Consider the following 15,588-nt stretch of genomic DNA (forward strand, 5'->3'; position numbering starts at 1 on the left):
TCTCTGTGGCGCGATCAGTTAGTGTGTATGGCTATTAACCAAAAGGTTGGTGGTTCAATCCCACCCAGGGACGTAATTGACCTTGTTATCAGATTTTGGTGATCTTTAAGTAGACAAGTCAAAATTTCAAACCCCCTCTTATGGTGTAGGGTACCTGGCCTTCTCTGATGTAATCAGAGTTAGATTTGATTCAGTGATTTTATAAAAACAGCTAGGAAGCACAATTTAGCAGTGGGTTGCAGAGAAAAAGAAATATGCTGGCAAAAAAATCCAATTGAGTGATTAAACAGCTCTTCATTTTCTGGCTTTATTTTTATGCTAACAAATTTGTTCTCTGAAAAGTGTCCACAAAGCCAAGTCTCTGATTAACACCTTTGTAAGGATGGTTTTTCACCTATTACTAAATTAAACTTGCTTCATTGGAAAGGCAGCAAGATGCATCCTCATTTCAATGTCTACTGAAATAATACAGGTTGACACCAGGAAACATTAACGCCACTGCATCCTTGCTGCTTTCTCATGTGGAAGTCTGTTTAATGTGAAAACAAGGTGATATCTAATTAGCACACAGGTAAGGAATTAAGAAAATCTTTATTTAAGGGTGAAAATGTTTCTCACAAAATCGTTGCCCCAATGCATCATTGAAATTCAAGCTGGAAAGATGATTTTAATATATCACTTGTACATTTTGTATTGCTCTTCTGGTGACAATGTAGTTTGTTTTTGTCAATTACCATTTTAATAATAGGGTAAAGAAAATTAAGTGGATTTTTAAAAGAAAACAATACTTTCAATATACTATTAAAACAAATTAAAATAGTAAAAGTTATTGTACTTTAATGAAAAATAAAAGAGCAAAAATATCAATCCCAGTTTTGATTACTTAAATTAACAAAAAAAATGCATATAGCAAAGGATAGTTTCAATCTGCCTACCTCTGGGTTATGGGCCCAGCATGCTTCCATTGCAGTACTCTGCTGCACATGTAAGTGCAAGAGATCCTGAAGCACTCACTCATCATGGGAAAGTACCAATGTGTTTCTTCGTTGGTGGATGGAAGAAACATCTTACAAAAACTCTCCAGATTATTGACTTTTTAAAGTTTTTCTAGGAAACGTTTTAGATGAATGCTTATTAGCCTTTGTCAGTATGTACTTTTAAAAAGTGTCTCTGTGGTGCAATCAGTTAGTGTGTACGGCTATAAACCAAAAGGTTGTTGGTTCAATCCCACCCAGGGACGTAATTGACCTTGTTATCAGATTTTGGTGATCTTTAAGTAGACAAGTCAAAATTTCAAACCCCCTCTTATGGTGTAGGGTACCTGGCCTTCTCTGATGTAATCAGAGTTAGATTTGATTCAGTGATTTTATAAAACAGCTAGGAAGCACAATTTAGCAGTGGGTTGCAGAGAAAAAGAAATATGCTGGCAAAAAAATCCAATTGAGTGATTAAACAGCTCTTAATTTTCTGGCTTTATTTTTATGCTAACAAATTTGTTCTTTGAAAAGTGTCCACAAAGCCAAGTCTCTGATTAACACCTTTGTAGGGATGGTTTTTCACCTATTACTAAATTAAATTTGCTTCATTGGAAAGGCAGCAAGATGCATCCTCATTTCAATGTCTACTGAAATAATACGGGTTGACACAAGGAAACATTAACGCCACTGCATCCTTGCTGCTTTCTCATGTGGAAGTCTGTTTAATGTGAAAACAAGGTGATATCTAATTAGCACACAGGTAAGGAATTAAGAAAATCTTTATTTAAGGGTGAAGATGTTTCTCACAAAATCGTTGCCCCAATGCATCATTGAAATTCAAGCTGGAAAGATGATTTTAATATATCACTTGTACATTTTGTATTGCTCTTCTGGTGACAATGTAGTTTGTTTTTGTCAATTACCCTTTTAATAATAGGGTAAAGAAAATTAAGTGGATTTTTTAAAGAAAACTATACTGTCAATATACTATTAAAACAAATTAAAATGGTAAAAGTTATTGTACTTTAAGTAAAAATAAAAGAGCAAAAATATCAATCCCAGTTTTGATTTCTTAAATTAACAAAAAAAAATGCATATAGCAAAGGATAGTTTCAATCTGCCTACCTCTGGGTTATGGGCCCAGCATGCTTCCATTGCAGTACTCTGCTGCACATGTAAGTGCAAGAGATCCTGAAGCACTCAGTCATCATGGGAAAGTACCAATGTGTTTCTTCGTTGGTTGATGGAAGAAACATCTTACAAAAACTCTCCAGATTATTGACTTTTTAAAGTTTTTCTAGGAAACGTTTTAGATGAATGCTTATTAGCCTTTGTCAGTATGGACTTTTGCAAAGTGTCTCTGTGGCGCAATCAGTTAGTGTGCACGGCTATTAACCAAAAGGTTGGTGGTTCAATCCCACCCAGGGATGTATTTGACCTTGTTATCAGATTTTGGTGATCTTTAAGTAGACAAGTCAAAATTTCAAACCCCCTCTTATGGTGTAGGGTACCTGGCCTTCTCTGATGTAATCAGAGTTAGATTTGATTCAGTGATTTTATAAAAACAGCTAGGAAGCACAATTTAGCAGTGGGTTGCAGAGAAAAAGAAATATGCTGGCAAAAAAATCCAATTGAGTGATTAAACAGCTCTTCATTTTCTGGCTTTATTTTTATGCTAACAAATTTGTTCTCTGAAAAGTGTCCACAAAGCCAAGTCTCTGATTAACACCTTTGTAAGGATGGTTTTTCACCTATTACTAAATTAAACTTGCTTCATTGGAAAGGCAGCAAGATGCATCCTCATTTCAATGTCTACTGAAATAATACAGGTTGACACCAGGAAACATTAACGCCACTGCATCCTTGCTGCTTTCTCATGTGGAAGTCTGTTTAATGTGAAAACAAGGTGATATCTAATTTGCACACAGGTAAGGAATTAAGAAAATCTTTATTTAAGGGTGAAAATGTTTCTCACAAAATCGTTGCCCCAATGCATCATTGAAATTCAAGCTGGAAAGATGATTTTAATATATCACTTGTACATTTTGTATTGCTCTTCTGATGACAATGTAGTTTGTTTTTGTCAATTAACATTTTAATAATAGGGTAAAGAAAATTAAGTGGATTTTTTAAAGAAAACTATACTGTCAATATACTATTAAAACAAATTAAAATGGTAAAAGTTATTGTACTTTAAGTAAAAATAAAAGAGCAAAAATATCAATCCCAGTTTTGATTACTTAAATTAACAAAAAAATATGCATATAGCAAAGGATAGTTTCATTCTGCCTACCTCTGGGTTATGGGCCCAGCATGCTTCCATTGCAGTACTCTGCTGCACATGTAAGTGCAAGAGATCCTGAAGCACTCAGTCATCATGGGAAAGTACCAATGTGTTTCTTCGTTGGTTGATGGAAGAAACATCTTACAAAAACTCTCCAGATTATTGACTTTTTAAAGTTTTTCTAGGAAACGTTTTAGATGAATGCTTATTAGCCTTTGTCAGTATGAACTTTTGCAAAGTGTCTCTGTGGCGCAATCAGTTAGTGTATATGGCTATTAACCAAAAGGTTGGTGGTTCAATCCCACCCAGGGACGTAATTGACCTTGTTATCAGATTTTGGTGATCTTTAAGTAGACAAGTCAAAATTTCAAACCCCCTCTTATGGTGTAGGGTACCTGGCCTTCTCTGATGTAATCAGAGTTAGATTTGATTCAGTGATTTTATAAAAACAGCTAGGAAGCACAATTTAGCAGTGGGTTGCAGAGAAAAAGAAATATGCTGGCAAAAAAATCCAATTGAGTGATTAAACAGCTCTTCATTTTCTGGCTTTATTTTTATGCTAACAAATTTGTTCTCTGAAAAGTGTCCACAAAGCCAAGTCTCTGATTAACACCTTTGTATGGATGGTTTTTCACCTATTACTAAATTAAACTTGCTTCATTGGAAAGGCAGCAAGATGCATCCTCATTTCAATGTCTACTGAAATAATACAGGTTGACACCAGGAAACATTAACGCCACTGCATCCTTGCTGCTTTCTCATGTGGAAGTCTGTTTAATGTGAAAACAAGGTGATATCTAATTAGCACACAGGTAAGGAATTAAGAAAATCTTTATTTAAGGGTGAAAATGTTTCTCACAAAATCGTTGCCCCAATGCATCATTGAAATTCAAGCTGGAAAGATGATTTTAATATATCACTTGTACATTTTGTATTGCTCTTCTTGTGACAATGTAGTTTGTTTTTGTCAATTACCATTTTAATAATAGGGTAAAGAAAATTAAGTGGATTTTTAAAAGAAAACAATACTTTCAATATACTATTAAAACAAATTAAAATGGTAAAAGTTATTGTACTTTAATGAAAAATAAAAGAGCAAAAATATCAATCCCAGTTTTGGATTACTTTAATTAACAAAAAAAATGCATATAGCAGAGGATAGTTTTAATCTGCCTACCTCTGGGTTATGGGCCCAGCATGCTTCCATTGCAGTACTCTGCTGCACATGTAAGTGCAAGAGATCCTGAAGCACTCAGTCATCATGGGAAAGTACCAATGTGTTTCTTCGTTGGTGGATGGAAGAAACATCTTACAAAAACTCTCCAGATTATTGACTTTTTAAAGTTTTTCTAGGAAACGTTTTAGATGAATGCTTATTAGCCTTTGTCAGTATGTACTTTTGCAAAGTGTCTCTGTGGCGCAATCAGTTAATGTGTACGGCTATAAACCAAAAGGTTGGTGGTTCAATCCCACCCAGGGACGTAATTGACCTTGTTATCAGATTTTGGTGATCTTTAAGTAGACAAGTCAAAATTTCAAACCCCCTCTTATGGTGTAGGGTACCTGGCCTTCTCTGATGTAATCAGAGTTAGATTTGATTCAGTGATTTTATAAAAACAGCTAGGAAGCACAATTTAGCAGTGGGTTGCAGAGAAAAAGAAATATGCTGGCAAAAAAATCCAATTGAGTGATTAAACAGCTCTTCATTTTCTGGCTTTATTTTTATGCTAACAAATTTGTTCTCTGAAAAGTGTCCACAAAGCCAAGTCTCTGATTAACACCTTTGTAAGGATGGTTTTTCACCTATTACTAAATTAAACTTGCTTCATTGGAAAGGCAGCAAGATGCATCCTCATTTCAATGTCTACTGAAATAATACAGGTTGACACCAGGAAACATTAACGCCACTGCATCCTTGCTGCTTTCTCATGTGGAAGTCTGTTTAATGTGAAAACAAGGTGATATCTAATTAGCACACAGGTAAGGAATTAAGAAAATCTTTATTTAAGGGTGAAAATGTTTCTCACAAAATCGTTGCCCCAATGCATCATTGAAATTCAAGCTGGAAAGATGATTTTAATATATCACTTGTACATTTTGTATTGCTCTTCTGGTGACAATGTAGTTTGTTTTTGTCAATTACCATTTTAATAATAGGGTAAAGAAAATTAAGTGGATTTTTAAAAGAAAACAATACTTTCAATATACTATTAAAACAAATTAAAATGGTAAAAGTTATTGTACTTTAATGAAAAATAAAAGATCAAAAATATCAATCCCAGTTTTGGATTACTTTAATTAACAAAAAAAATGCATATAGCAGAGGATAGTTTTAATCTGCCTACCTCTGATTTATGGGCCCAGCATGCTTCCATTGCAGTACTCTGCTGCACATGTAAGTGCAAGAGATCCTGAAGCACTCACTCATCATGGGAAAGTACCAATGTGTTTCTTCGTTGGTGGATGGAAGAAACATCTTACAAAAACTCTCCAGATTATTGACTTTTTAAAGTTTTTCTAGGAAACGTTTTAGATGAATGCTTATTAGCCTTTGTCAGTATGTACTTTTGCAAAGTGTCTCTGAGGTGCAATCAGTTAGTGTGTACGGCTATAAACTAAAAGGTTGGTGGTTCAATCCCACCCAGGGACGTAATTGACCTTGTTATCAGATTTTGGTGATCTTTAAGTAGACAAGTCAAAATTTCAAACCCCCTCTTATGGTGTAGGGTACCTTGCTTTCTCTGATGTAATCAGAGTTAGATTTGATTCAGTGATTTTATAAAAACAGCTAGGAAGCACAATTTAGCAGTGGGTTGCAGAGAAAAAGAAATATGCTGGCAAAAAAATCCAATTGAGTAATTAAACAGCTCTTAATTTTCTGGCTTTATTTTTATGCTAACAAATTTGTTCTTTGAAAAGTGTCCACAAAGCCAAGTCTCTGATTAACACCTTTGTAGGGATGGTTTTTCACCTATTACTAAATTAAATTTGCTTCATTGGAAAGGCAGCAAGATGCATCCTCATTTCAATGTCTACTGAAATAATACGGGTTGACACAAGGAAACATTAACGCCACTGCATCCTTGCTGCTTTCTCATGTAGAAGTCTGTTTAATGTGAAAACAAGGTGATATCTAATTAGCACACAGGTAAGGAATTAAGAAAATCTTTATTTAAGGGTGAAGATGTTTCTCACAAAATCGTTGCCCCAATGCATCATTGAAATTCAAGCTGGAAAGATGATTTTAATATATCACTTGTACATTTTGTATTGCTCTTCTGGTGACAATGTAGTTTGTTTTTGTCAATTACCATTTTAATAATAGGGTAAAGAAAATTAAGTGGATTTTTGAAAGAAAACAATACCGTCAATATACTATTAAAACAAATTAAAATGGTAAAAGTTATTGTACTTTAATGAAAAATAAAAGAGCAAAAATATCAATCCCAGTTTTGGATTACTTTAATTAACAAAAAAAATGCATATAGCAGAGGATAGTTTTAATCTGCCTACCTCTGGGTTATGGGCCCAGCATGCTTCCATTGCAGTACTCTGCTGCACATGTAAGTGCAAGAGATCCTGAAGCACTCACTCATCATGGGAAAGTACCAATGTGTTTCTTCGTTGGTGGATGGAAGAAACATCTTACAAAAACTCTCCAGATTATTGACTTTTTAAAGTTTTTCTAGGAAACGTTTTAGATGAATGCTTATTAGCCTTTGTCAGTATGTACTTTTGCAAAGTGTCTCTGTGGCGCAATCAGTTAGTGTGTACGGCTATAAACCAAAAGGTTGGTGGTTCAATCCCACCCAGGGACGTAATTGACCTTGTTATCAGATTTTGGTGATCTTTAAGTAGACAAGTCAAAATTTCAAACCCCCTCTTATGGTGTAGGGTACCTTGCCTTTTCTGATGTAATCAGAGTTAGATTTGATTCAGTGATTTAATAAAAACAGCTAGGAAGCACAATTTAGCAGTGGGTTGCAGAGAAAAAGAAATATGCTGGCAAAAAAAATCCAATTGAGTGATTAAACAGCTCTTCATTTTCTGGCTTTATTTTTATGCTAACAAATTTGTTCTCTGAAAAGTGTCCACAAAGCCAAGTCTCTGATTAACACCTTTGTAGGGATGGTTTTTAACCTATTACTAAATTAAATTTGCTTCATTGGAAAGGCAGCAAGATGCATCCTCATTTCAATGTCTACTGAAATAATACGGGTTGACACAAGGAAACATTAACGCCACTGCATCCTTGCTGCTTTCTCATGTGGAAGTCTGTTTAATGTGAAAACAAGGTGATATCTAATTAGCACACAGGTAAGGAATTAAGAAAATCTTTATTTAAGGGTGAAGATGTTTCTCACAAAATCGTTGCCCCAATGCATCATTGAAAGTCAAGCTGGAAAGATGATTTTAATATATCACTTGTACATTTTGTATTGCTCTTCTGGTGACAATGTAGTTTGTTTTTGTCAATTACCCTTTTAATAATAGGGTAAAGAAAATTAAGTGGATTTTTTAAAGAAAACTATACTGTCAATATACTATTAAAACAAATTAAAATGGTAAAAGTTATTGTACTTTAAGTAAAAATAAAAGAGCAAAAATATCAATCCCAGTTTTGATTACTTAAATTAACAAAAAAATATGCATATAGCAAAGGATAGTTTCATTCTGCCTACCTCTGGGTTATGGGCCCAGCATGCTTCCATTGCAGTACTCTGCTGCACATGTAAGTGCAAGAGATCCTGAAGCACTCAGTCATCATGGGAAAGTACCAATGTGTTTCTTCGTTGGTTGATGGAAGAAACATCTTACAAAAACTCTCCAGATTATTGACTTTTTAAAGTTTTTCTAGGAAACGTTTTAGATGAATGCTTATTAGCCTTTGTCAGTATGTCCTTTTGCAAAGTGTCTCTGTGGCGCAATCAGTTAGTGTATATGGCTATTAACCAAAAGGTTGGTGGTTCAATCCCACCCAGGGACGTAATTGACCTTGTTATCAGATTTTGGTGATCTTTAAGTAGACAAGTCAAAATTTCAAACCCCCTCTTATGGTGTAGGGTACCTGGCCTTCTCTGATGTAATCAGAGTTAGATTTGATTCAGTGATTTTATAAAAACAGCTAGGAAGCACAATTTAGCAGTGGGTTGCAGAGAAAAAGAAATATGCTGGCAAAAAAAATCCAATTGAGTGATTAAACAGCTCTTAATTTTCTGGCTTTATTTTTATGCTAACAAATTTGTTCTTTGAAAAGTGTCCACAAAGCCAAGTCTCTGATTAACACCTTTGTAAGGATGGTTTTTCACCTATTACTAAATTAAATTTGCTTCATTGGAAAGGCAGCAAGATGCATCCTCATTTCAATGTCTACTGAAATAATACGGGTTGACACAAGGAAACATTAACGCCACTGCATCCTTGCTGCTTTCTCATGTGGAAGTCTGTTTAATGTGAAAACAAGGTGATATCTAATTAGCACACAGGTAAGGAATTAAGAAAATCTATATTTAAGGGTGAAGATGTTTCTCACAAAATCGTTGCCCCAATGCATCATTGAAAGTCAAGCTGGAAAGATGATTTTAATATATCACTTGTACATTTTGTATTGCTCTTCTGGTGACAATGTAGTTTGTTTTTGTCAATTACCCTTTTAATAATAGGGTAAAGAAAATTAAGTGGATTTTTTAAAGAAAACTATACTGTCAATATACTATTAAAACAAATTAAAATGGTAAAAGTTATTGTACTTTAAGTAAAAATAAAAGAGCAAAAATATCAATCCCAGTTTTGATTACTTAAATTAACAAAAAAATATGCATATAGCAAAGGATAGTTTCATTCTGCCTACCTCTGGGTTATGGGCCCAGCATGCTTCCATTGCAGTACTCTGCTGCACATGTAAGTGCAAGAGATCCTGAAGCACTCAGTCATCATGGGAAAGTACCAATGTGTTTCTTCGTTGGTTGATGGAAGAAACATCTTACAAAAACTCTCCAGATTATTGACTTTTTAAAGTTTTTCTAGGAAACGTTTTAGATGAATGCTTATTAGCCTTTGTCAGTATGTACTTTTGCAAAGTGTCTCTGTGGCGCAATCAGTTAGTGTATATGGCTATTAACCAAAAGGTTGGTGGTTCAATCCCACCCAGGGACGTAATTGACCTTGTTATCAGATTTTGGTGATCTTTAAGTAGACAAGTCAAAATTTCAAACCCCCTCTTATGGTGTAGGGTACCTGGCCTTCTCTGATGTAATCAGAGTTAGATTTGATTCAGTGATTTTATAAAAACAGCTAGGAAGCACAATTTAGCAGTGGGTTGCAGAGAAAAAGAAATATGCTGGCAAAAAAATCCAATTGAGTGATTAAACAGCTCTTCATTTTCTGGCTTTAATTTTATGCTAACAAATTTGTTCTCTGAAAAGTGTCCACAAAGCCAAGTCTCTGATTAACACCTTTGTAAGGATGGTTTTTCACCTATTACTAAATTAAACTTGCTTCATTGGAAAGGCAGCAAGATGCATCCTCATTTCAATGTCTACTGAAATAATACAGGTTGACACCAGGAAACATTAACGCCACTGCATCCTTGCTGCTTTCTCATGTGGAAGTCTGTTTAATGTGAAAACAAGGTGATATCTAATTAGCACACAGGTAAGGAATTAAGAAAATCTCTATTTAAGGGTGAAAATGTTTCTCACAAAATCGTTGCCCCAATGCATCATTGAAATTCAAGCTGGAAAGATGATTTTAATATATCACTTGTACATTTTGTATTGCTCTTCTGATGACAATGTAGTTTGTTTTTGTCAATTACCATTTTAATAATAGGGTAAAGAAAATTAAGTGGATTTTTAAAAGAAAACAATACTTTCAATATACTATTAAAACAAATTAAAATGGTAAAAGTTATTGTACTTTAATGTACACAGGATCTCACCCTCGCCGTCCGTCCCAGAGCCGCGCCGCCGTCCCCCTCGCAGAGCCGGAAGATAGAAGCCGGGTGAGAATGAGAAGAAAAGAAAGACTTCAGCGGCGGCAGAAGATTTCATGATCTTCACTGAAGTAACGCACAGCACTGCAGCTGTGCGCCATTGCTCCCATACACCTCATATACTCTGGTCACTGTAAGGGTGCAGGGCGCAGGGGGGGCGCCCTGGGCAGCAATATAAACCTCTTTTTGCCAAAAATATAACACATATACAGCTGGGCACTGTATATATGTATGAGCCCCCGCCAATTTTACAGTTTAAGCGGGACAGAAGCCCGCCGCCGAGGGGGCGGGGCTTCTCCCTCAGTACTCACCAGCGCCATTTTTTCTCCACAGTACCGCTGAGGAAGCTCCCCAGACTCTCCCCTGCTGAAACCACGGTAGACAAGAGGGTTGAAAAGAGGGGGGGGGCACATAATTCGGCGCAAATTACATACAGCAGCACCACTGAGCAAACATTAAGTTACTGTGTTATTCCTGGGTTATATAGCGCTGGGGTGTGTGCTCATGTGCTGGCATACTCTCTCTCTCTGTCTCTCCAAAGGGCCTTGTGGGGAAACTGTCTTCAGAAAAAGCATTCCCTGTGTGTGTGGTGTGTCGGTACACGTGTGTCGACATGTCTGAGGAAGAAGGCTATATTAGATAGGAGCGGGAGCAAATTAATGTGGTGTCTCCGCCGACAGCTGATTGGATGGATATGTGGAATGTTTTAAATGCTAGTGTAAACTAGTGATGAGCGGGTTCGGTTTCTCGGAATCCGAACCCGCCGAACTTCAGCTTTTTTTACACGGGGCCGAGCAGGCTCGGATCCTCCCGCCTTGCTCGGTTAACCCGAGCGCGCCCGAACGTCATCATCCCGCTGTCGGATTCTCGCGAGCCTCGGATTCTATCGCGAGACTCGGATTCTATATAAGGAGCCGCACGTCGCCGCCATTTTCTCACGTGCATTGAGATTGATAGGGAGAGGACGTGGCTGGCGTCCTCTCCGTTTATAGAGAAGAGAGTAGAGAGTTAGAGACACTATTTAGTATTTACTAATTTTGGGGAGCATATTAGGACTGGAGTACTACTACTTGCTGATAGTGTGACCAGTGACCATTGACCACCAGTTTAATTAATCCGTTCTCTGCCTGAAAAAAAACGATACACAGTGTGACACAGTCACATACCATATCTGTGCTCAGCCTCAGTGTGCTGCATCATCATATGTAATACAGGTTGAGTATCCCTTATCCAAAATGCTTGGGACCAGAGGTATTTTGGATATCGGATTTTTCCGTATTTTGGAATAATTAGATACCATAATGAGATATCATGGTGATGGGACCTAAATCTAAGCACAGAATGCATTTATGTATCATATACACCTTATACAAACAGCCTGAAGGTAATTTTAGCCAATATTTTTTATAACTTTGTGCATTAAACAAAGTGTGTGTACATATACACAATTCATTTATGTTTCATATACACCTTATATACACAGCCTGAAGGTCATTTAATACAATATTATTAATAACTTTGTGTATTAAACAAAGTTTGTGTACATTGAGCCATCAAAAAACAAAGATTTCACTATCTCAGTCTCACTCAAAAAAGTCCGTATTTCGGAATATTCCGTATTTCGGAATATATGGATATGGGATACTCAACCTGTACTGTATATCTGACTGTGCTGAGTGCTCACTGCTCACACAGCTTAATTGTGGGGGAGACTGGGGAGCAGTTAGAGCAGGAGTACATAAATAATATATTTTAAGTACAGTGCACACTTTTGCTGCCAGAGTGCCACACTGCCAGTGTGACTGACCAGTGACCACACTGACCACCAGTATATTGTGATTGCCTGCTTAGGACGGAGTACTACTTGCTGATAGTGTGACCAGTGACCAGTGACCACCACCAGTTTAATTAATCCGTTCTCTGCCTGAAAAAAAACGATACACAGTGTGACACAGTCACATACCATATCTGTGCTCAGCCCAGTGTGCTGCATCATATGTAATACTGTATATCATTATCTGACTGTGCTGAGTGCTCACTGCTCACACAGCTTAATTGTGGGGGAGACTGGCGAGAAGTTATAGCAGGAGTACATATTTTAAGTACAGTGCACACTTTTGCTGCCAGAGTGCCACTGCCAGTGTGACTGACCAGTGACCACTGACCACCAGTATATTGTGATTGTCTGCTGACCACCAGTATATTGTGATTGTCTGCCTGAAAAAGTTAAACACTCGTCGTGTGGTGTTTTTATAAACGCATTCTGCAGACAGTGTCCAGCAGGTCCGTCATTACATAATATATACCTGTCCGGCTGCAGTACTAGTGTGATATATATATATATATATATATTAATTTTATCTCATTATCATCCAGTCTATATTAGCAGCAGACACAGTACGGTAGTCCACGGCTGTAGCTACCTCTGTGTCGGCAGTCGCTCGTCCATCCATAATTGTATACCACCTACCCGTGGTTTTTTTTTTCTATCTTCTTGATACTAGTAGCTTACTTTAGGAGTCTGCAGTGCTGACAGACAGTGTCCAGCAGGTCCGTCATTACATAATATATACCTGTCCGGCTGCAGTACTAGTGTGATATATATATATATATATATATATTTTAATTTTATCTCATTATCATCCAGTCTATATTAGCAGCAGACACAGTACGGTAGTCCACGGCTGTAGCTACCTCTGTGTCGGCAGTCGCTCGTCCATCCATAATTGTATACCACCTACCCGTGGTTTTTTTTTTTCCTATCTTCTTGATACTAGTAGCTTACTTTAGGAGTCTGCAGTGCTGACAGACAGTGTCCAGCAGGTCCGTCATTACATAATATATACCTGTCCGGCTGCAGTACTAGTCTGATATATATATATATTTTAATTTTATCTCATTATCATCCAGTCTATATTAGCAGCAGACACAGTACGGTAGTCCACGGCTGTAGCTACCTCTGTGTCGGCAGTCGCTCGTCATCCATAAGTATACTAGTATCCATCCATCTCCATTGTTTACCTGAGGTGCCTTTTAGTTGTGCCTATTAAAATATGGAGAACAAAAATGTTGAGGTTCCAAAAATAGGGAAAGATCAAGATCGACTTCCACCTCGTGCTGAAGCTGCTGCCACTAGTCATGGCCGAGACGATGAAATTCCATCGACGTCGTCTGCCAAGGCCGATGCCCAATGTCATAGTACAGAGCATGTAAAATCCAAAACACCAAATATCAGTAAAAAAAGGACTCAAAAATCTAAAATAAAATTGTCGGAGGAGAAGCGTAAACTTGCCAATATGCCATTTACCACACGGAGTGGCAAGGAACGGCTGAGGCCCTGGCCTATGTTCATGGCTAGTGGTTCAGCTTCACATGAGGATGGAAGCACTCAGCCTCTCGCTAGAAAAATTAAAAGACTCAAGCTGGCAAAAGCACAGCAAAGAACTGTGCGTTCTTCGAAATCCCAAATCCACAAGGAGAGTCCAATTGTGTCGGTTGCGATGCCTGACCTTCCCAACACTGGACGTGAAGAGCATGTGCCTTCCACCATTTGCACGCCCCCTGCAAGTGCTGGAAGGAGCACCCGCAGTCCAGTTCCTGATAGTCAGATTGAAGATGTCAGTGTTGAAGTACACCAGGATGAGGAGGATATGGGTGTTGCTGGCGCTGGGGAGGAAATTGACAAGGAGGATTCTGATGGTGAGGTGGTTTGTTTAAGTCAGGCACCAGGGGAGACACCTGTTGTCCGTGGGAGGAATATGGCCATTGACATGCCTGGTGAAAATACCCAAAAAATCAGCTCTTCGGTGTGGAAGTATTTCAACAGAAATGCGGACAACATTTGTCATGCCGTGTGTTGCCTTTGTCAAGCTGTAATAAGTAGGGGTAAGGACGTTAACCACCTCGGAACATCCTCCCTTATACGTCACCTGCAGCGCATTCATAATAAGTCAGTGACAAGTTCAAAAACTTTGGGCGACAGCGGAAGCAGTCCACTGACCAGTAAATCCCTTCCTCTTGTAACCAAGCTCACGCAAACCACCCCACCAACTCCCTCAGTGTCAATTTCCTCCTTCCCCAGGAATGCCAATAGTCCTGCAGGCCATGTCACTGGCAATTCTGACGAGTCCTCTCCTGCCTGGGATTCCTCCGATGCATCCTTGCGTGTAACGCCTACTGCTGCTGGCGCTGCTGTTGTTGCTGCTGGGAGTCGATGGTCATCCCAGAGGGGAAGTCGTAAGACCACTTTTACTACTTCCACCAAGCAATTGACTGTCCAACAGTCCTTTGCGAGGAAGATGAAATATCACAGCAGTCATCCTGCTGCAAAGCGGATAACTGAGGCCTTGGCATCCTGGGTGGTGAGAAACGTGGTTCCGGTATCCATCATTACTGCAGAGCCAACTAGAGACTTGTTGGAGGTACTGTGTCCCCGGTACCAAATACCATCTAGAGTTATTGATGCGTCTTCATCCGTTGAGAGGGAACATAGGGCAAGAAGGTTGACTTACCTGCGGGAGCTGCCGAGATCAAATTAACTAGGCCGTCGCCAAACAAGGCTTCACCTTCATAGGGAAGAGACTCCCTTTCTTCTTGGAGTCAGCATCAGCATTCCCTTGGTGAATCCACAATGCCCTCCTATCCGAGACTGCCATGAAATTGGCCCGTGAACTCAAGAGTCCTATATCCCTTGCAGTCGTAAGTATGCTGCAGTGTCAACAGGCCAACTAAACCCTCCCCCCTCCTTTTACCCCATCACTTTGTCCAGTCCTTGTGGTCCATACTGTATTGCCATTATTATGCATGTTGCTGTGCTGGCCCTTTTCTGAATGTCCCTGCCACCGCCACCGAAGAGCTGGATAGCCCAGTATGAAAACCACCTGCCGGCCTCACTGACTGTCCGAGTCAAAGGCTCCATTTTTTTTTTAAAGATCCCTCTGCCAAGTTAAGGGGGGCTTAAGGGGGCCCCAGAGATATCAGTGTACTGGGGCCCAAGATTTCTGTTGCTGGCCCTGACCCTCAGGGGCGTATCTACCCCTTGGCCAGGATGTCACTTGCCAGGAGCACCATCCAGGTTTCAGTTGGGGGATTAGAGTTCATACAGTAATTAAATGTTTTCATATTGATAACTACATCTCCCAAGCATATACAGTGTGCTGGGGATGCTAACAAGCTTTATTTAAAAGTTTAAAAAACATTGCTTTTATAATTGCAATGGTTAAAAAGGGAGAGCTATAAATCAATTTATCAGTGAATGATCGCAGTTTGAGCCGTTACATTTTACTGAACCACCTATCCCTCCACACTCACTACCTGTCCTCAGGATACATTTA

Source organism: Pseudophryne corroboree, unplaced genomic scaffold (assembly GCF_028390025.1).
Source record: "Pseudophryne corroboree isolate aPseCor3 unplaced genomic scaffold, aPseCor3.hap2 scaffold_918, whole genome shotgun sequence".
Lineage (NCBI taxonomy): Eukaryota > Metazoa > Chordata > Amphibia > Anura > Myobatrachidae > Pseudophryne > Pseudophryne corroboree.